Below are 23,123 nucleotides of genomic sequence, written 5' to 3' on the forward strand. Positions count from 1 at the left end.
AAGTGGGCGTTTCCCAATCAGGGCATTTCTCAACGACCAATCCTGATTGGACGAATGAAATCAAGCGCAAATCAAGCGCAGCACATAATTTGACGAGCATTACTATGGGCGTAACTTAACCTTAACATATTATTGGACGAGCCTTTGTGGGCGTAACTCAACCACAACATATGATTGGACGATAACAGGAAGTGATTTCTTTCAATTTATGTTTGCCACTGGAGTTTATTTTCTACTTATAATCTTCGATAATCCCCTTTTTTATATCGAATCTGTTTGAATAAAATAAAATAAGAAAATAAACAAAAAGGTCTCTCTTCGGACTTGTTCTATTTTTTCCTAATTTCAGTAGTTTATTCTCTGGCATCGGACTTTTATTTATTTGTTTATTTTCATAAATGTGATCTTTTAATAATCAACGGTATTGATTTTTCAGAGATTTTGTGAGGGCTAAGAGTACATATTGGGACAAAATGATTGATACCCTGCTATTATTTTCTAAAAGAATATCTGTTTTGGGTATGAAAATAATGTTATAATCATAATGAAGACATAAAAATATATAATTTCAAAAATAATAATTGTAATGAGAGTAGCATGGAGACAAAGGATGGTACCGATGGCATCATATTTTCTTGTTCAACCTTTTGAAGCAGTCACCTCTGACAAGTGATTACTGTCATTTTCAATTGAAATTCAAAAATACTTTATTAATCCCAAAGGGTAATTAAATGTTGTTGTAGCTCTTATGATGCAGGCTTCTTCAAAGAGCCGTTGTAGATGCTGATGGCTGTGGGCAGGAAGGATCTCCTGTAGCGCTCCGTCTTACAGCAGATCTGAAGAAGCCTCTGACAAACATGAGATTTCAGCAGCTGGAGCAGGTATTTTGGCTCACATCTCATTAGTAAACTGCTCCGGCTTTCTCAGGTTTGACAGGTCACTTCTTCCCACTCCATGTTTCAGCTAAAACACGAGAGTAAGTTTAGTTTGAGCTTTTTGTTCTGGGTCATTATCTTGTGGAGGACTTATGACCTTTGACTGAGACCAGGCAGCACACTTCGCTTTATATGCCATGATCTTTTATTGCACCCTTCACAGGTTCAAGTCAGCCTGTGCCAGATACATCCTACAAACCTATAACAGAAGTGACTCTTCTCATGTTCAACAACATATCCGTTCTTCCTTGGTAAGCTTTATTTGAACAAAGAGCTGGTGTAACTTGCCAGAAGATCCAGTGTTGTCTCACTTGTCCATATGATGATGTCTCAGCTCAGGAACTGCACCATCAGCATGAATATGAATGAAAAAGCCTCCCCACCTAACTACACACACAACCCTGACTTTAACATTAGTCTACGATCTAATGCAAGCAGGAAGTGAATCAGTCTACATTTGCTTACACAGTTTTTTGCTGTCAGTGCTATTTTTTCTTTCATTAACATAAAACTATTTACTGCAGAAAAATGCATTCCTATGAACCTCTTATAAATTTTGATTACTGTGCATAAACTATGTAAAAAACTTAATGTGAATCTGTTTTGTTCATTAATGAAAAATGCTTTTCACACACATGCACTTACTTCATAATGTATTTAGCTTTATGTCAGGGTAAAGGCAGATTATCTTTCAGATATATCTTCTAACATTAATAATGACCGTGCAGAACTGCCTCTTAATGTGCCAAAAATAAACGTAGTGATAAAGCCATTTGCTCTACACTGAAAAACTGTAGTATATTATACACAAAGTCTAGAAATCATCACATTTCGACTCACTGACAGCTAACATCAAAGGCAGCAATAAGAGACAACATGAGGTTAAAGATGTTCTTTATTTTACATCAAAAAAATGTGCAGGCATCACTTGGCGGTGGTGTACTTCTTAAGTATTGAACTTTTGAAGACATTTTGTCCCACATATCTTAAAAGTCTTCATAGCATCTATTATAAAATAAAAATTTAAAAAAACACACACACACAACAACATAGTATCATTAGGGTGTTAGTTCATGTGATGGAGGAAATTACAGGAGGAATCTGGGAAACTAACCCTGCATCCATGGCGCAGAAGTGGCTGCAGTACCCCGGAGTACAGGGTTCCGAATAAAAGCCTCTCAGCTGTCCTCGTTTCCCATTGCCCCAGTAACCTGCACCATAACCTTTCAATGTGCTTCCACAACTTAAGCAGTTTGATGTGAGGTACGGCTTCTGGTTCTCAGCCTGAAATTCTTTAGAGAATTTCTTCCCGTCAACGACACCTTCAGTTGTAAAAAGAAATTATTAAAATCACCAAACACAACATTTAAGTAGCACTTGCATAAGGACAAGGCATTTCCCTTTCCCAATGTATTCAACATGCAGTGCAAAAGTCCTTTGTGACAGAAGATTTCAATTAACGCCTGATGTTTAAAATGTAACTATAAATGAAGTAATTTGTGGATCCATGTAAAAAAGTTTAGCTTTTTAAGGTGCAGCTAAGGCCAATGACTCATTTATTGTTTTATTATGTCTACAAAACCTCTGAAGTTAAAATCAATTAAAATTAAAATCAAAATCAACACTACACACATATCCAAAATATATAACTAAATTTACAAAACTATGTTTAGTTAATACAAGAAATATATATATTCAGTATTAATCCATCCGCAAAACGCAACAGATCAGCCAAATTCATGTAGCTAAGCTACGTTATGCTACAAAACGTTCAACACATAGGTGTATTTTTGCTATGGTGACATGCTAGTAATATACCTCAACACAATACATTAGACGTTTATGGTCCATGTCTCTCCAATGTGTTAATTATTTAAGCATAAATAACTTTGAAACTAGCATAACTAGTCTTTTTATTTAATTTTTTTCACTCTTCGACCTCACTATTTCAGTCTTGCTACAATCACATTTGAAACCTAAGTATGATAGATCACCTTTGTCACTTACATTTTAAACCTGTACTTTTGACCTGTACTTTTTTACCTACAAATTTGTACATGTAGGCTTCATAATACAAACTGACAACATTAAAAATATAATTTCGAAAATTAACTTAATGACTGATAATTGCTTTACCTTCTTTCTGCGCTTCTCCGTACAACTTCATACAGGTTAGCTCTGTACATATACCTCCGTGAAAAACAGAGGACATAAAGCCAACCAATCACTGTTTGTGATCACGGAACGCCTACTGGTTGAGAAACCCCCACTTCGGTTGAGAAACGCCCACTTTTAGTCTGCACAGACCCCTGTCTCTCTTATTCTGCTGATTGCATGAGGAGTATTTAAGCAGGAGGCTGCCAGCACTTTGACGCGAGAGTATTTGCCTACAGTGGTAACTAACTCAGCCACTTCTAGTCTAAGCTTCGGTTTTGTGCTCTAAGTAACTTTGTTTATGGTCCTTCGCAGGCTGATCCCTGATTCTTAGATTTATCTCGATGAACACAGATTTCAGTCTCAGAAGTTCTGTGGGTTAAGACTTCCTACGTTTTTGAGGACTTCGTTTTCTGAACTACTGACTTCAACTGGATTTCGCTCTGGCTGGCAGCCTTCCTGATTCCTCCGTTTCTTGGATCAAGATATTAAGCGTACCCTGTCCATCCTCCAACATAACCATCTGCATCTTGGATAACTACATGGCTTTTCCAGACTCCCTCAAACAGCACCAGAGGAAACATCAGAACGAACTCTAAACCGAGATCCCGAATCCCGAATCCCTCAACCCCTGGCGACCTGATTGCATCTACTTAGTAAAGCCGTTCACTTATTCAACTTAGTTATTTATCATTAGTTCTGCCTCATTTTAGTTCCTTGTCTCACCAGTTCTCTTCCCCTTCCTTCCATACAGTTGGAGATTCACTCGTTCATGTTCCTGATTACTTGTTGCACAATAAAACATTATTTTACTGATTGAAGTACTTTGAAGTTTGTAGCTGTAATGTGACAATATGTGAGAAGACTTACGGAGTGTGAATACCTTTGCAAAGAAGGGTAATAACTCATAAATCCCCCTAATAATAATAATAATATTTATAGCATTACAAAGACTTACTAAAAACCATAATGGTCTATGTTGTTTCAAACTGAGCAAGATGAGGGCCTTGAGAAACAGAAAGAAATAAAATACATGCTGCTACTATAAGAAGCATTACTTTGTTTCTTTCACTTTCTATCAAGTTGAACCAGTGTGTGCGACAGCTATTGCATGCTGGTGTTTGAGCAGCATATCAGCCCTGACTTTCCTTGGAGCCATTTCTCTCTCCTGGTGCAGTTTGACCATCCAGGCCAGTCCCCCTGGTTCTCGATCTGCAGTGAGAGAAGCATCTGTCACCTCTCCTTCATCACCAGCCTCTCAGACGCTGGTCTGCTGCTTATCCACCTGTTCACTGTCATTTATGGATGTTTTCCTTTTTTCTAAATTTATTTTTCTTCCCATAAAGACTTAGGGTGTATCCACACTTGCCACTTTTGGTCCGCTTTAAACGGACCAGAGTTCATTCCCCCCTTGTGTTGGAATAATTGTATATAGATTTATCTTACATTTCCTCTGCTATTTGACCTGCATAAACTCATATTGTATGTGTAAGTAAACATGTGATGAGTTGTTTGCAGGCAAGGAGGAAAGGTGGAATCGGGATGATGTAGTCACAGTTGAGGACATCACAAAGATAAAGGCTGATTGTGCTGAACAAAAAGCGCACATACCTTAAGATTATGGAGACAATGCAAGCGTGTTAGTACAAGATAATGGTGTACATGATCTATGTCACGTTGCTACTGTTTGTTCCCCACCCTTTAGAGCAGCAATGTTTATGTAACTAGGGACCACCCAAAAGATAATAAAAAGAGGTGTTGGAGAGATGTGTTTTCAGAGTGGTAGGAGATTAGTAACTGAAAGCACATCTCTGTCCGTTCTCCTCGCAGCAAGTAAGAAACTAATTATCTTGTCTTTCTCTTCTTTTTGTGATATTATAGGTATTTTAGGTTGATTAAACCTGACATTTTTGGTCCTTCGAGCCAGATTCCAATACGCCTGAGGATTCCAGCGGGTTGGTGGAATCCAGTAAAGACCGTGCGCACGGCAGGCTTCATCTGGGAGACTTAGACCCTTTCCGGGACTGGACCTCGGCCCGCCCGCTGGGGTCTGACGGCTGAAGGAACTCTGAGAGAGAGGAGAAGACAAAGTGGTGAGTTGAGTTTGGATTAAAAAGTGTGACAAATGACTGGGGGTCATTGCGTGAAAGAAAACCCTGTGAATCCTAGGCCCTAACAGGTAAAAGTAGGACGGCGGAGTCCTGGAAAAGTATTAAGAAGTAATACTGAAAATTCCGTGGTTAAAGGACGGCGGAGTCCTGATAAGTATTTAAACAAAACATACTAAGAAAATCCTGCGTTTAAAAAAAATAATAAAAAATGTGTGAATGTGAGAAATGAATGGAGGATTTAAACCACTAGGTTTTGCCTCATACCAAATCAGTGGGATTGTAAGTGACTAACTTTTGTGGCAAGAATTCTCCACTCGAAAGAGTTGAAGTGAGAATTAACACAAAAGGAGATTTTTCCTGTCACCCTACTGAGCAGAATAATCCAGCATTTAGAATACCCTAGGTATTTATATACTGGACCAAATTTTTCAAAAATGGGAAAAGGGGCAAGTAAAATAAATTAAAAGATGAATTACAATGTAAAGATTGGAAATTCATAGAAGCACAGGATCCAAACAAATAAAAATATTTAGATAAATGGATAACCACATATAATTATGATGGTCGATTAAACTCTCAAACATTTGTTAATCTACAGGATGCATTAATTAAAAGTACAAAAATGTGATTCAAGAAAAATGGAAAAAGAAGGTTATGAGGATGTATATTATAAAGGAGGGAGTGGAGAATAAGGACAAACTAGAGAAAACAAAGCTAAGAGGGACAAGAAATGTAAAGGGGACTAAAAGTGAGTAATAAATAACTAAAAGAGGAAAACTAATGATGAGAGGAGTAACAGAAAAGAAACTAATAAATAGGAGAGTGCAAAGGAATCAATACAAAACATGAACATAAAACGAGAGTAAAGCTAAGGAACCAGATGACTATAATATAATGAAACCATACTAAGTACACAAATAGGAAAGAAACACCAAGGGAACTAGGGGCGAGAGGAGAATACACTGGGAGGCAAAAGGACACCAGAACAGTCAGAAAACAGAAAGCCATAACCATGAATACAAAACCACAAACAAAATCCAAAATGTCACTTCCTGACAGTGTTGTTAGTCACCAACGGACTTCTTTATCCTCCTCTGCTGCTGCAAACACTTGAATCAGAGTGAGCCTTACATTCACATACAGTGGAATTCCTAATTTTAGATGATGCCCTTCCTGCCTGACCTTAGTGCCGTGAATGTTGCAATAATTTATAGTTTGGACCAAGTGGCATATTCTAAGGAAAGACACTGACTCACAGGTTTTTCCTAATAACTTGATCAGCATTTTAAATGTAAATAGAGATGTGGAAATAAAGTGTTATTGTCTCAGTGTTACTTAGCAGCAATAAATATGTTTAACAGTGCATTTAACACCTACAGATTCATAACGGGATCTATTCAAAAACAACACAAACAAAACCCATCTATGTATTTTAGATCTTAGATGCCCTTGTGCATTCTGGTTGGACGTTTGGGGCTTTTATAACCATAGAAGAAGTTTATTTGTTAAACACATTTCAGCAAAATTATTGGCATTTATAAGCTGTACTTATAGTTCAAGGTTCCTTCTGGTCCCTTTGTTACTCTGGAACATACATATCTTTGAAGTGTCTGACTTTAATTTATTTATTTATTGACACATACACTACCGGTCTATAGCTTTATATACACTTTCTCATTTAATGGTTTTCTTTATGTTTATCACTATTTACATTGTACAAAAGCATTAAAAACCAGTGAATGAACACATGTGGAATTATGTAGCAAATGAAAAATTGAAGAACTTTAAATATGCTTTATATTTTAGATTCCTTAAAGTAGCCACCCTTTGCTGTGCTGACTGAAATATTAACCTTTGACCGTCTCTCAATGCACCTCTGGGAAGTTCTTTCAAGACTCTTTGGAAAATCATTTCAGGTGACCACCTCATCATGCTCATGGAGAGAATACCAAGAGAGCAAAGCAGTCATCAAAGCAAAGGGTGGATATTGTGAATAACAGATATAAAAATGTTTAGAGTTATTTCACATGGTTTGTTTACTGCATAATTCCATGTGTGCTCATTTATAGTTTTGTTGCCTTTGGTAACAATCTACAATGTAAATAGTCATGAAAATAAAGAGACACATTAAGTGAGAAAGTGTATCTAAAACCTTAAATCACTAGTGTAATTTTCCAACTTAGTTTTTTTAACAAGACTAAACATCTGACATAAAACAATATAGAGCAAATAATCAGCTGATATGCACATTTACAAAAGTGTTCAAACCCCTCAAACATTTCCATATTTATAAAACAAAAGCAGTGTTTGAAGGAATTTACTGTACATGCTGTACAGTAATACATTTAATGTCTTCAGCAGTATTCGGACTAAGGGTTGCTAAAAAGCCAGTTAAGTAAGCTCTGCCCGCAAGAGTTTTCCACCTTAAACACCATTATGTTCATTATTATTCATTTGATCCAGTGTCAGCTGTTTAAGTGAGGTTTTATGTTTGTGTAGAAGCAGGATGAACTGGGTTGAGATGGAGCCAGTGAGGGTATTGGTAATGAGGCTGAGTGCTTCCTCTCTGCAATACAGCTGCTGTTGGTTCATCCTGCACTGCCCTGATGGCCAAGGTGGAGGGTCAGAGTCCACACAAACTTCATTACGCTGATAAACAAGACTGTGTAAAAATCTCCCAGTTTGTTGGATTTTCCTTCCAACGAACAGACCTTCTTGTAGTTTTGTAAAGTGGCTTTTTCAGTAGTTCTCCAGGCTTTCTGCAGATCTTTGGCTGGTTGTTCACTGAACATTTTCAGAGGAATATATTTTTGTCTGTCAAGCTAATATACTCTGACCTATGAATCAGTTAGACATGAACAGACTCCTATGCTCTCAGGAGTAACCAATATAGGGACAACTTGTAAAAACTAATTTTAGTTAAATTTTTGACAATGTTACTGGCAGCTGGTCAGAATTTTTTTTTTTTACATTTGTTTAAATGAATTATGAAAAATACCCAGGAAAACAGTTAGACACATAAAAAGCATTTTACCACTAAAAGGTGATTCCCAGAGAGCTATGAACTGAAAACGTTAATATAGAAATTGATTAACCACAGGAGCACCTCTTAGGCCCTGTGTCAGGTCTGCTGTTTTTTAACCTGCTCTAATTTTTTTTTAAGCCCAGGAATTTCTTTGTTTGTCCTCCACATGTACACGTTTGGATTTTATTAAGCATACACTTTACAACATGCTGTCATGGTCTGAAAAAAGCACCTAAAGTCTAAAGAATAAAGTCAAAAGCCCTTCAGAAAGTATGGAGATAATAATCAAGACAACCCTAAAGAATTAAAACTAATTTGAAAAACAATCTAAGAAATTAGGAGTGGATTAAAAATGTTGCACAGTAATGTTAGAAACCTGTACAAATTCAACATACAAAAGGATTACCTTCAAGGTTTGTCTGTGTGTGCGTTTGGAAGTGCAGATTTTCAAGCAAAGCCTTCAACAACTTGGTGTTGGTTTATTCATCTCTGGTTCTGTTTGGCATGAAGTCAGAAAAACTGGATGTGAATGTAGAAGCACAAATGTTTCACATGTTCTGCCCACAGTAGCTCACAACATTTAATAAACTAAATTATGGTAAGGGCTCGATGTACAGTCATATTCAATAAATTAAAATCTGGTTCCGTTTGTCACAATGACAAACTTTAAACAGATGCTAAACATACTTTTCATTAGGCCAACATGTCTGTTAAAAATATGTTTTTTACTGGTCTGGTGTATAATTCTAATCTTAAATGTTGTGTTTTCGTTAGCTGTAAGCAGAAAATCACCATGATTAACAGAAATAAAAGCTTAAAAATATCAGTCTGTTTAATTGATCTATATAATGCTTCACTTAGTAAACTGATTTACAGAAATAAATGAACTTTTAGGTAATATTAAAATGTATTTAATATGACTGTATATCTTAATGACTCATCATTAAAACATTATTAATAGCAAACAAAGTGAAAGTGACAGTTATTGTTCAGGTATAGGAATTGTGTTTTACTTGTTGTCTTTTATACCAACCTATGTTCAACTCTGTAGGATCTCTGCTCCTCCCCTTCTGGTTGGTTCTGGCAGCTCATTGTCTGCAGCTGCAACGCATTCTCCTAATGAGCTCATGGGCTTCTTAAGGTAGCTGCTGATAGTAGAGGGAGAGGACGCGGAAGAGGTAAAGCAGAAGAAGGAAAAATGTTAGACAGCCAAAGGAGTAAAAGAGAGCTGGAAGAAAACAGTTCTGAAGAAGAGAAAGTAGCTAGGAGGAAAATCGGAAGGGAAGAATGTAAAATAATATTAAAGATAAAATATGAAGAAGAAAAAGAGAACCTGAGTCCTATTTCACTATCTAGAGAAATAAAAAAAAAGATAGGAGATGTTGAAATGGTGAAGGTCTTGAGAGATGGAAATATACTGGTGGTGTGTAAAACTGAAGAACAAAGAAGAAAGGCTTTACAAGTTGAAAACATTTGCAAGAAAACGGTGACAGAGAGGAAGATTATAGGCGAAGATAAAATCATTCGGGGGGTATTTTATGGCATTCCTCTGGAGGAAGATATAGACAAGTAAAAAAAAAAAGGATTGTCGGTGCAAAGATAAAAAATCTCAAAAGACTGACAAAAAATGTAAATGGAGAAAGAGTAGGAAGCCTGTCAATTTTAATAGACTTTGAAGAAAAGGTGTTGCCACAAAATGTTAAAATAGGATATCTGAGTTTTTCTGTGAGGCCTTTCATTCCTCCACCACTAAGATGTTTTAAATGTCAGAGATATGGTCATATAGCAGCTGTCTGCAAAGGAAAACAAAGATGTCCAAAGTGTGGAGAAGATCACAGAATTGAAGATTGTGGGGAAGAAGTGCAGGAAAAATGTTGCAATTGTGGAGGGCAACATAGAGTTACATTCGGGGGATGTGAGGTAAGGAAGAAGGCAAAATAAATCCAACAAATTAAAATGACTAAAAACATAAGCTATGCTGAAGCAGTCAAAAATGTACAGAAAGAAAGATCAAGGGATGAAGGTCAAATTAAGATTCAAGATTATCAACAAAGAAAAGTAGAATCAGAGGAAAATGTTACAATGTCTGTGGAAAAACTGATATTATTTATAGCTTATGTCATTAACTGCACTGAACAGGCTAAACACAAAACAGAAAACATTAAAATAATAGTCAGAGGAGCAGAAAAGTTCTTAGGGTTTAAAGAAGGATCTTGGGAAAACATTAATAAAAAGTTGGAAACAGATGGAAGGCAAGGAGGAACCCCAGCTGATAGAAACATATAATAATATTACAGTGAAATGCAAGAAGTTTAATCGCTAATGGACAGGAATTTAAAGGGTATATAGATGGAATTGATGAAAAACCAGAAATTATATGTATACAGGAGACGTGGTTAAAGCCAAACCTAGATTTTGTGTTTAAAGGGTATAATTGTATCAGAAGGGATAGACTAGAAGGAAGTGGAGGAGGATGTGAAATATTTATAAAAGAAGGGATACAATATCAGATATTAGGAAAAGGTAAAAATTTAGAATACATAGTAGTTGAAATTTACAATAAAAAAGAAAAATGTAAGATAATAAATTTTTATAATCCATGTAAAATATTATCATTTGAGTTGATGGATGAATTAATGGGGTATTTAGAAGGAAAAGTAATCTGGTGTGGAGATTTTAATGCTAGCAGCACATTATGGGGAAAATGTAATGATAAAAATGGACAAGTTATTGAAGAAATAATGGAAATAAAAAATTTGGTATGTATAAATGATGGAAGAGGAACAAGAATTAATGTAAAAACAGGTACAGAGTCTGTGATTGATTTAACAATAGTATCAAATTGTTTAGCCAATAACTGTGAGTGGGACATTGACAAAGATACAACAGTAGGTAGTGATCATTACCCCATTAAAATCATAACAGGAATATTAATAAATAACAGGAATACAGGATTATATAAAAGATGGAACTTTAATAAGGCTGATTGGGAAAAATTTAAATATTTAAGTCAAAAGAAATTGGAAGAAATAGATAAGTCAATTGATATAAATAGTTTAAATATAAATATCTGTAAAAAAATCTTACAGGCTGCAGAAGAATCAATAAAAAAAGGAGGAAGAAAGAACGATAAAAAAATTGTGCCATGGTGGACAAAAGATTGTAGTGAAGTAATAAAATTAAGAAATAAAGCATTTAAAATGTTAAAAAGTAACCCAATTTATCAGAATCTAATTGAGTACAAAAGAAAGCAAGCAAAGGTAAGAAAGATCATTAAGAATGCAAAAAGAGAATATTGGAGAAACGTTTGTAATACCGTGGAGAGAGAAACAAAAATTGATCAAATTTGGAAAACGATTAAAAGAATGAAGGGTATTAGAAAAGAATATGGATATCATATATGAAAAATAAATAATACAACTATAACGGAAGATAAAGAAAAAGCAGAAATATTAGCTAAAACATTTAGTAAAATTCATAGTTCAAATAATATTAGTGAAGAGGGGAAGAAAGGTAGAGAAATCACAAAGATGAAATATAAAGAATTAATGCAAAATAATGTAGATACAAATGAACCATTTACACAAGGAGAATTGAACTTTGTAACCAGGAAAACAAAAAATACATCACCTGGAAAAGATCAAATGTACTATACGATGATAGAACATCTTAATGACAAAGCAAAAGACAAAATATTAGAATTATACAATAAAATCTGGGAGGAGGGAGAGCTGCCACAGAGCTGGAAGGAAGCAATAATTATTCCAATAGCCAAACCAGGAAAAGATAACACAAAACCAGAAAATTATAGACCGATCGCATTAACATCAAATATTTGTAAAATAATGGAAAAAATGATTAATAATAGATTCACATATTATTTAAATATTAATGGGTATATATCTAGAAATCAAAATGGGTTTAGAAAAGGGAGAAGCACAAATGACTCTGCATTATATTTAGAATATGAAATAAGGAGAGCACAAATAAACAAAGAAAATGTAGTAGCTGTATTTTTCGACATAGAAAAAGCTTATGACATGATGTGGGTTGAAGGATTATTAATTAAATTAAATAAAATGGGTATTACTGGAAAAATGTTTAACTGGATTAAAGATTTTTTATCAAATAGAACAATACAAGTAAGAATTGGTCAAGAATTGTCAGATAAATATATAATAGATAATGGTACTCCTCAAGGAAGTATTATAAGTCCGTTATTGTTTTCTATAATGATAAATGATGTATTTAAAAATATTGGTAAGGAAGTCGGTTGCTCACTATTTGCAGATGATGGAGCTATATGGAAAAGGGGTCGTAATATCAAACTTATTGAAAAGAAAATACAGGATGAGATTATTAGAATAGAACAATGGGCAAATCAATGGGGATTTAAGTTCTCAGTGGAAAAAACAAAAGTAATGGTGTTTACACAGAAAAGGAAAAGAGAAAATATAAAACTAAAATTATACAATCAAGTTTTAGAACAAGTAAAAAATATAAAATTTTTAGGTATATGGTTTGATCAAAAAATAATATGGAAAGTACATATAGAAAAAATCATAGATAAATGCAAAGAAATATTAAACATTATGAGATGTATGGCTGGTGTTGATAGGGGAGCAGATCGAACATCATTAAAAGGAATTTATATAGGATTAATTAGATCAAATATTGATTATGGAAGTATAATTTATGGATCAGCAGCAAACACACATCTTATAAAATTAGACAATATACAACATCAAGCTTTAAGAATTTGTACAGGAGCAATCAGAACCAGTCCAATAGCAGAACTCCAGGTAGAGATGGGAGAGATGCCATTAGATATAAGAAGGAAACAGTTAGCAATAAATTACTGGATAAACTTACAAAGCAATAATCCAGATCATCCCACACGTGATATTTTAAAACCATGCTGGGAAAAAGAAAAAAAAACAAGTTAAGAGTTTTGGTTGGATTATCAATAATATAGCAGAAGAATTTCAAATATAGGAAAAAGAAACCAGTTCAATGTTGCCTTTGCCAGTAGTGCCACCGTGGCTATTACCAGAAGCAGTGGTGGATATGGCGTTGATGGAAAAGAAAAAGGATACGAAATGTAGATTAGATTCAAGTATAATACAAGAATATATAAACAATTACTATCATTATGTCCAGATTTACACAGACGCATCAAAAACAGATGGAAAAATAGGAGTAGCATTTGTAATACCAGAATTTAAAATAAAAGTAGGAAGGAGAATTACAAATGGATTATCGATATATCCAGGAGAATTATTAGCCATATTGTTAGCAGTGCAGTGGGTGGAGGATATAAAACCATTAAAAACAATCATTTGTTCAGACTCAAGTTTAGCATTATTAAGTTTAAAACAATCATTCAGTGGGTAGACCAGACATTTTGTTGGAAATAAAACATACTTTATTTAGAATACAAAGAATGGGATTAATATTAGTGTTTTTATGGTTACCAGCACATGTTGGAGGGAATGAGAAGGCAGACAGGATGGCAAAGAAGGCAACACAAAACAACATTAGCTTTATAATAAATATTAGTAGGTCAAAGGCGAGAAATATCATTAAACAGAGAATCAAGAAAGAGTGGCAAAAAAGGTGGGATGAAGAAAAGAAAGGAAGATGGTTTTACAGAATCAACAAGATAGTAGGAGAAGTAAGAACAGGAAGAAGGAGTAGAAAAGAGGAAAGATTAATTACAAGATTAAGACTAGGACATACAGGACTTAATTCTACATTGTTCAAGATGAAGAAACATATTACAGGAAAATGTGATTATTGTGGAGAGGAGGAAACAATAGAACATGTAATATTGAAGTGTCAGAAATATGAACAAGAAAGAACAATTTTAAGGAGAGAATTTGTAGGTATTAAAGAGAATTTTATTTTGAGAGATACTTTGCAAAGAAGTTTAGGTAGCAAACATATTCAAATTATAATTAGATTTTTCAAGAGCACTAAATTAATAAATAGAATTTGATTGTTGTAATAGTAAATAAGATTTAAAACCATGAAGAACCACACTCCATACCAGTCGGTGGCGGTAATGCACATCTTCAAGTTATTTGCCAACTGCCAAAAATAATACAAGAAGAAGAAGAAGACCTTTGCTGGAACATAACCTCAGTTATGTGGACTCCTGTCTGTCTGCCTATCCGTCTGCCTGCCTGTCTGCCTGTCGACCTGCCTATCTGCCTACCTGCCTGCCAACATCTGGTAATACTCCCTCCTAAGGACTGCACTGTAAATATTCTCATCACCAGTACTCTCTCTCTCTCTCTCCTTGGATTCCTGGGTTTACCTCCTCCTCCTCTGGCTTCTGGACATCTCCAACTCAAGATTCCTTAAACAAAGTCTACAGTAGAATAAACCTCATTTACCGTCTTATCCTGTGTGCTGAGTCTGTTTCATCCTCTGGTTTTGTTCTACTTCGACTATCTAAGCAATTCATGATAAACTCAGCTGCACCAGTGGTTACCAGTTAGTTTCTCCTCTGGTTTTCAGGTGCTGATTGTGTCAGAAATGTTGGAAATGGCCCAGTTTATTGGATTTGCTTCAGCACCCTGATGTCCAGAGACAGGGATCCTCTGACCTACCTCAACAGAGATTGGCTGATTGTGAGCCCGTCTCAGGTGAAATTAATCTTTGGTCTGCTGTAGTTTGTAGTTTCACTTTGTTTTTCTTAAAATACTGCTTTGGTGTTTTTATTATGTGTCTAATGTTTAAATCTTAGTCTCTGCTCCCCTGCTTCAGATACATAAATGATTAAACATTGGGAATACCTTCAAAAATTTAAATATTCATATTGGCTAATTGCAATTGTTCTCCATTTTCCTTAACTCATCAAAAAGCATCAAGTCATCACATATTATTCACCTGAGCAATGTTTTTGACTATTTATCTTAAAGGTTTTAACAACTGTTTTTCATATGTGTGTCTTTGGACACTTAAAGTCAAATATACAAAAGTTGAAACCTAAGAGAAAAATCATCTGACTTCTGTCAAAAACCCTCATAACCAGAGTTTATATTCCATTAAATCATCAAGTGTTTAATTGATTTCTTGTACAACTCTCTTACAGGATTTCTTTTATCATTTGCCCTGGATTTGAAGTGCCTTGAGACAACATGTTGTGAATTGGCGCTATATAAATAAAACTGAATTGAATTGATTTAATTTACCCAGTTGAATTTTCTTATTGAATAACTGGGGTAATAACAATAGTACAACAACGTCTGAGCCGTTCAGCAGCAGCCCCAACTGTAACTTCCTATGTCGAGCTATAAACCCAGATGACCTGTTCCCCAATGGAGACTCAGGCTCTTCAGACTTCAAATTTGACCTGAATGGTTCTTTTGGGAGCCCAATTATTGACCTCCAGAAAAACTGGTCCAGAACAGATTCCTGGAAGCAGGAGGATAAGTTTCCTTCGTGGAGTGGCAGAGATGGTACAACAGGGAGAGTTGTTTAAAGAGTGAATGATGTCTGGACGCTGAGAGACTCTCCAGATGAGTACAGCTCATACCTACACACAGCCGACAGCACAGTGATACTGGACTCTACGTTCAGTTACAGCCCCGTCCTGCAGCAGCCAGTCAACAGTCACACATCCTCCCATCCTGTGAGCTACAACGACCTCCAGCATCCTTAGAGCTGTACATCAACAGTTGTAGCCCACCCACAGACATCATGTGGGATCGTATTTATGACTGTATCACCGGTACTGGAGGGACGGGAGCAGGTTCATCTTATGGACCCAGGTTTTGGAGAGGTAAGGAGCAGAAGAGGAGCAGAGATGCAGTTGGTCTGATTGCATCAGGTCAGAGCAGCTCACAGTGTTTTTCTGTTACTTAGAATGTGATTTTAACACAGCGTTGTTGTTTTGCAGTGCTAACACCAATGAAGAGGGGGCGGCTGAGCTTTGAGAGGGTACCCAGCAGAAAAGATGGACAGACGAGGCTTAAACTGTTTTAATGACTTTATGGAAAAAAGGTTTTTGTTCAGGAAACATTTCATCATCTATTAACAGCGTATTAATGTTGCCAGTGTTACCGTGTTCCATATTTAAGAGTTTGATCTTTTCGTGTTTCCTCTTTTAAAAATGTAATGAAACTGAGTGGATTCAGTTAGCTGTAATATAAAACGGCTAGCTGATATATGATTGTAATTTAAAGACTTTTCCAGAACGGGTCTCATGCTTTAGGATTTAATAAACTGAGACCTATCTTTTCAGTCTCCTTGTAACTCCTTCTGTTAATCTGGGATAAATTCGCAATGGATTAGAATAAATCCTCCTATTGAGTAACAGCTAACCTTGATTGCCATATAAAGGTTACATTAAAATAGTTAAAGGACTTATCAAATGAATTATTGGTTAATATAAAACTTTTAGTTGGCTACTAGTTAATTTCTTTTTAGCATACTCAGTAGTAAGAAAAGAAATGATTTATGGGTTGAGGACTGGGATTGTTTTTTTTTTCATCTCTACTGATAAAGTCTCTCATTTTAGCAGCTCCATTGGTGGGGCTTCTTTTTTATATATAATTTAGTGAAGCAATCCTCTTATCATGGTCTCTCAGCATGTGAAGAGAGTGCTTATCTTCACGAGCCAGCAGACTGAAGCCAGTTCCCCCAGGAATGATTCCCAGACAAAGACAACCCTGGGGACATCGACTCCAAGCCTCCCTGACTCCGGCCAGCCACCGACGAGCCACCATCAATAACCTGACGGTGTCTTTTCTCTGCTTGGCGCTCTGAGCGGCAGCGGTCAAACAAAGAGAGAGGAATGGGTTGTTTTTATTACTTGCTCTGGAACAAAAGAGGCTGGTAGGGTGGTCAACGGAGTCTCTATTTGAGGGTGAGGTAAACAGCGACCTAATGGTGCAGTAATGGTTCCTGAACATATTTGAGCGCTGGACTGAATGGGGCAGCAGAGATAATGTGGGAATTAACAGGCTGTTTAAACCAAAGCATCTTTTAGACTGGGTTTTAGTCGGGCTTCAGCTGTAAAGGTCACACTGCTGTTATCTCTCATCGCAGGCTACAATTAAACTGTCACCTGTGTGTGTTTCCAGGAATAAGATCCACGATTCAGGTTACAGATCAGAATCGGATGAGCAAACTGTTTTGGTACAGAAACTTATAAATCCCTGGAACACATCAAAACCTACAACCTTTTAAAAACCTAAGTTGATAAATGTAGAAAAATAGATTTAAGATTAACATGATGTTGCAGCAGATATTGTTTTGAACAATTTTGCTGCATTTTTATAATTTATTACAATTTTCATATGTGGTAAGTTTATGTTTTTAATCTTAAACATTTGGTCAGTTTGACCTAACTGGAAGTTTATCAAGAATTGATGGGATGATTTATCCATTAAGTACTGGATAAAGTGAACTCTGAGTCCTCAAAATAGAGGTAACAAATATTTTTTTACTAACTTGTAATATTTCAGATATTTCCTGAATGAATAACCTAAAAATGAAAAACATTGTCTCTCAGTAACATTAATGCCTGAGATCACTGGTGCTCGTCCAGTCCTCGAGGGCTATCATCCTGCTACCTTTAGATGCATCCCTTCCTCAACAAGCCTGATGAGGGAATTCAGCCACAATGCATACATGTGAAGTAAAAGGAAAATGATACATGGTTTTTAAATTGTGCGGTTGGCATTTTTATCCAGTCCCTTTTACTCTGATACCCCAAAATAAATAATTCCCAGTCCAACTCACTGCTTTAAGAAGTTGCCTAATTATTAAATAGAGTCCACCTGTGTTTAATCAAGCCATCAGCAGTTTGTCATAGGTTATTGGTGAACAGTGTGTACACAGTAAAATCCTCAGTGTCAAATAAGCAGTGTCAGAGCATGTTAACTACATAAGAGTCAATTCAACAACAGTGAGTGTAAAATGTCTCCTTATGTTCTGCAGTGTTGGTGTAAATATTCAGAGTTAAAATAGGTTTTGTAAAAATAACTCTTTACATTGTAATTTATCAAGTGTCAAAGAAAATGCACTCTGTCGGAGTTAATACAACACCATAATTCAGTGTTAATGGAAATTCTTCAAACTGAGTGTTAAAAAGTACTCCGAAAAGCTTCGTGCCAGACTGACCAGAATTTTCTCAGTGCCATTTTCAACTTCTCCACCTTGCTGAAAAGTGTTGGTAAGTTTTTCTCAATTTTCAATTATTTTCCAAATTTTCACAGTCCTTATAGCATATCTATTTTTGTTTTAATAAGCATGATGTTTTCTACAAATAATAATAAAAAAAAAATCAAATGGGAATTTCGAGCTAAATAAACAAATGTAAATTATTATTTTGATCTTTAACCTAACAGTCTAAAATAAAACCTATAATCGATATACCACAACAAACAAGGCAAAGATGAAACCTTATACAAAAAAATATATGGTTTTTACATACATTGTTGAGTGAATTACCCATACCAAATTACCAGCGGATTGCAACACTCTTTCCTGCTTATGACAGGTGTACGCAGAAATATGACTGATGATTGGATATATGAAGAACACAACGTCTTGCACAACCCTCACGACTAGAATCTCTGTTTAGGTAGACAATTAATAAAAATATAGCATAAGGAATCTATCAGAACCTAACGGTGTAATGTGTATTATAAAAATAATTATACAATGAGAAAGATAAATGTATCATGACCAAACACTGGATGTTTAAAGTAAAAAGTTTTTTAAATCAGTTTTACAACTACAATTATAGGCTATCTTAATTTTGGTCTCCATATGTATGAATTATTATATGACTGGTTATTTGGACACTTTACATAATACGCCTTGTCTCTTAGCACTGTGCTTTATAGCTTTTCATGAAAGAAATCATAATGTATTGCGTGATATAAATACCAATCTTGTGTTATTTTTACTATGCGGTTCAGAAAATGATGCGTTTAGCAGTGACAGGGCAGAAAATGTTGGGTAATTACGGTAACCTAACCAGATATTATTTTTCCTAAATTACTTTAAAGGAACCGCCAATCATGTAGTTGCTTATTGCTTGAGGATTATTTCACGTTCGTTGAAAAATGTCCGTAGAAATAAGCTTAACTTTTATAAAATACACTTAAAAGGTGAAATAATGAAGATTTAATTAAGTAACACCAACGATACTGCTGTTTCAGAGGAACCGCGTTGCGCTCAGCTCCCGCCGAAGGAGTTTCCCCCCAAGGCAAATTAAAAACGTAACCCGGGGTTTGCGCATTACAACTTGGTTTGGAGCTCCAGCCAGGTGCATGTAGTCAATCCCCCAAATCAGTCCCCAAGTATTTTATAGTTTCCTATCAATGTTAAGAAGCGTGGTGACCAGTTAATGCAACATTATGTCTAAAATGCAATTTTTATTTAATGCTAAATAGGATAACACTTTGCAGGTTTAAGCTAGCTAACAACTCCTTACATACATTCATGAAAAGCACATTTTTTTTCTCACAGAAACAAGTTCCTTCTGAACACCATGTTATTTTATTATGTTGCTTTAACGGAACAGAAGTATGTGAAGATCAGTGAACCAAGCCTGGAAGATTTCTTGAATGCTGGTAAGCCGTGATTATGAATGAAAGACTGTTCAACATTTTGGTTGAAGATGTTTAAATGTATGCCAGTCTTGCTCTTTACAGTCTGCATCTTGAGTGAACCCAAGTAGAAGTGAGCAATACATTTATCTGTATAAACACAGAGAGCCTTTTTCCATATTTCTGTACAAAAACTGTTTTATAATAAAAATTGAAATGGGTTAAGTTGAATGTTGATTCTCAACTAACCATTCTGGGTTATATTCACCACTGTCTTGTTTTGTTAACTGATAGTGCCAATACTAAATTTGAAATATTTCAGTGATAATTTAAATGTGTTGTTTTCTCCCTAGCTTTCATGAAGTTCTCCATTCCACTTGTCGTTGAGGGCATCACAGTGTTTGATGACACAGGAACTGAGGTGGATGCAGAAATATTTGAGGAACCAGTACTGGCATATTGACCATCACATTTGGCAATGGTAAGCTTGATTTTTCTTGATTCCAAGTTCCTTCTGAATGTTGCATTTTGACTATTACCAAAGCACTATGAAACTTTGGGCTGTTTTCAGGGGTCAACACCAACTCACCGGACTCTGGAAACATCATTTTCTTCCACCTCAGTGTATCAAACTGCAACACATTCAGCACCAGAATTTTCACGTTGTGACTCTGATGATACAGTCATCCTTTATCTTGCACCTTGCAGCTCTGTTAATCCCATTCACAATGAGAATGACAGTCCTCCCAGTAAACAGCAGAAAATAAAATGGATGGATACAACTTCAAAAGAGGTCTCTTTTTTTCTGCCATGATGATAAAATGGTGAAAAATAATATAATTTCGTGTCATCCTTAATATGTCTGTCAATAGTTGGTTGAATCAGCACTGATCAAGAAACCAGGTCATATGGAGCACAAGATTCCTCTCTTTTCATTGTTCCATATTGTCATTTAATGCAGCCTTGATCAGTCATTTTAGTAATTTAGTCATTAGATTTAAAGATTTTAATTACTGTTGTCAAAATTGAAGATGGAGTTTTTCAAATGTAACATGGCAACAACCTAAGAGGCAATATAGGTCACAGCAAGATAACCAATTAATGTACCTACTTTACATTAATTTTATTTTTAAAACCTTGCGATCTTTGAAATTTTATTTGGTGTTAGTCACTTTTTGTGGTTATCTTCTCAAGATGATCTTGCACCTTAATGTATTTCACTTCTGAAAGTTAGATTTGTAAAATGTGTTAATTCCAAAAGATTGGTGGTTGCATTTGATTATTGAATGTTTGACTTCAAAGGACTATCTGTTATCTGAAAGAATACAAGAATTGCATACTTTGTTAAAAATGCAACCAATGTTGTCAAGTTCTTCAAAGTAATAAAGTTGTATAGCTAAAAATGCTGAAGCCTAAGTGCAGTGTATTTTTGGCGAGGAAGATAATGTTTTGTTTTTTTTGTCCTATATTTTTGCAAATGTTTGGCAGTATATTGGTAAGAAATATTAATAGGTTTATAATAAAACCATATATAATTGAGTAATTTTTTTGACACTGGATTAGTTACAGACTAACATTGTTTTGAGTAAAATTTAATTAACTAGTGTTATATAGATTTTACACTTGAGAATAAAAAATGTAGATTATTTAGAATACTTAAAAAGTAGCAGTGTCATATTTAACTAACACTATGAGTGTTGTTTATCTTACAGAGTAAAAGTATATTAACAATTGTGAGTGTTAAATGATTTTTACTCTATAACTCAATTTAACTCTAATCAGTGTAAAATCAACTCTGAAAACATAACACTGAGAGGAGTGTAACTTTAACACTGTACAGGGCAGGACCATATGTTCACCGGCTCAGGGTTGAAATTCACTCTAAGTGTTAAATTAACACTGCTCATTTTACTGTGTAGCTACATTGCAAACCTACATGGCCATGTACTTAAACTGACAGGACAGGCAAAGAGAACATCACTCAGATGAGGCCAAGACTCCTATGGTAACTCTGGAGGAGCTGCAGAGATCTAAAGTGGGAGATTCTCCTGAAAAGACAGCATTTAGTTGTGGAGTGTACAAACCTGGCCTTTACTGGAGAGTGGCAGGAAGTCATTGTAGAAATACAGTCATAAAAGGTCCCATTAAATGCTCCCCACGGGACATATAGGGGATACTGCAAAAATGTGGAAGAATGTGCTCTGGTTGGATAAGATAAAAATTTTAACCTATTGGCCAACATACAAAAAGTTAGGTGTGGTGGAAAACTAACACTGTACATCATTCTGAGCACACCAACCCCACTTCGTGGTGGTTGCATCATGCATCATGGCAATACATTTCTTCAGTAAAGACAGGGAAGCCAGATAAAACTAAATACAGGACAATCCTGGGAGAAAATCTGTTAAATCTCCACAAGACTTGAGATTTGTGTGGAAGTTCACCCTCCAGCAGGATAATGACTACAAACATACAGCCAAAATTTAGAATGGCCCAGTCAAAGCCCAGACCTAAATCCAAATAGGAATCTGTGGAAAGACTTGAAAACTGAGGTTAACAGATACTCTCCATTCACCCTGGATTAGCTTGAGCTTTTTTTTATGCATTGGAGAACATTTCAGTCTCTATATGTGCAAAGCTGGTAGAGAAAAACCTTAAAGACATGCAGCAGAAATGAGGTTCTACAAAGTGTTGGCTCACAGGACATGAAAACAAATGCATGTCACAGTCTGGAGATTTTAATTTGTAAAAAAAGAGGAGGATTGTTTTCTTTCACTTTAAAATTATACACCACTTTGTGTGGTGGTCTATAATATCAAAATTCCTCCAAAATACATTGAAGATTGTGGTTGTAACGTGAAAAATCTTAATCTGTCATACTGCAGTATAGTGTTTAGTCATAAAAAATGTAATAATAATGTTATTAATGAATTGAATGTATATTTAAATTACAAAGATGCCTTTAAAAGGCTTTGGTTGGGGACAGCCTCACCAAACTCTCTGCATCACATAACTGCAAGTGCGTCAGCAGACCTAGAGTGGAGGCGGACAGCGGCAGAGAGCAGAGGGGCCCGACTCGCAGGTGCAGACTCTTGGACGTGCAGCAGGGCCCATGAATGGCCGATTCAGAGAAATGAGCCCCGATCTCCAGGCCCTGGGCTAATCCCGGCACCTAATCGGATTATGCTAATTCCTACTCCACACACACGGTTTTCTGGAAGGCTGCATCTTTGAAACAACACTTGAAGGGTGTAAAAAGAACAGTGACAATTGGTCAAACTGGACTTGTTATTTTATCTGAACGGAGGTTGAAAGTGGAAGGTGGGAG

At 35.7% G+C, this 23,123-nt stretch overlaps 3 long non-coding RNA genes across 5 annotated transcripts; 2 read left to right on the forward strand and 1 right to left on the reverse strand.

The window, feature by feature from the left end:
* Nucleotides 1-1,812: 1,812 nt before the first annotated feature.
* Nucleotides 1,813-9,314, reverse strand: LOC124878262. 2 transcript variants are annotated; one of them, XR_007040689.1, is made up of 5 exons: nucleotides 9,259-9,314; nucleotides 8,632-8,720; nucleotides 4,996-5,157; nucleotides 2,050-4,301; nucleotides 1,813-1,940 (listed from the first exon to the last, which is right to left on the reverse strand). It is a non-coding gene; the product is annotated as an uncharacterized LOC124878262 (long non-coding RNA). The 2 variants fall into 2 exon arrangements; XR_007040690.1 differs by lacking the exons at nucleotides 8,632-8,720; nucleotides 9,259-9,314 and adding an exon at nucleotides 6,273-6,452.
* A 5,412-nt stretch (nucleotides 9,315-14,726) lies between these two features.
* LOC124878535 lies at nucleotides 14,727-16,471 on the forward strand. The gene is made up of 3 exons (XR_007040818.1): nucleotides 14,727-14,875; nucleotides 15,325-16,014; nucleotides 16,132-16,471. It is a non-coding gene; the product is annotated as an uncharacterized LOC124878535 (long non-coding RNA).
* Nucleotides 16,472-17,619: 1,148 nt separating this feature from the next.
* Nucleotides 17,620-21,200, forward strand: LOC124878437. Of its 2 annotated transcripts, XR_007040771.1 has the most exons (5): nucleotides 17,620-18,144; nucleotides 18,246-18,411; nucleotides 19,716-19,819; nucleotides 20,149-20,276; nucleotides 20,367-21,200. It is a non-coding gene; the product is annotated as an uncharacterized LOC124878437 (long non-coding RNA). The 2 variants fall into 2 exon arrangements; XR_007040770.1 differs by having other exon boundaries at nucleotides 17,620-18,411.
* Nucleotides 21,201-23,123: the final 1,923 nt, after the last annotated feature.

This window comes from Girardinichthys multiradiatus, chromosome 12, assembly GCF_021462225.1.
Source record: "Girardinichthys multiradiatus isolate DD_20200921_A chromosome 12, DD_fGirMul_XY1, whole genome shotgun sequence".
NCBI lineage: Eukaryota > Metazoa > Chordata > Actinopteri > Cyprinodontiformes > Goodeidae > Girardinichthys > Girardinichthys multiradiatus.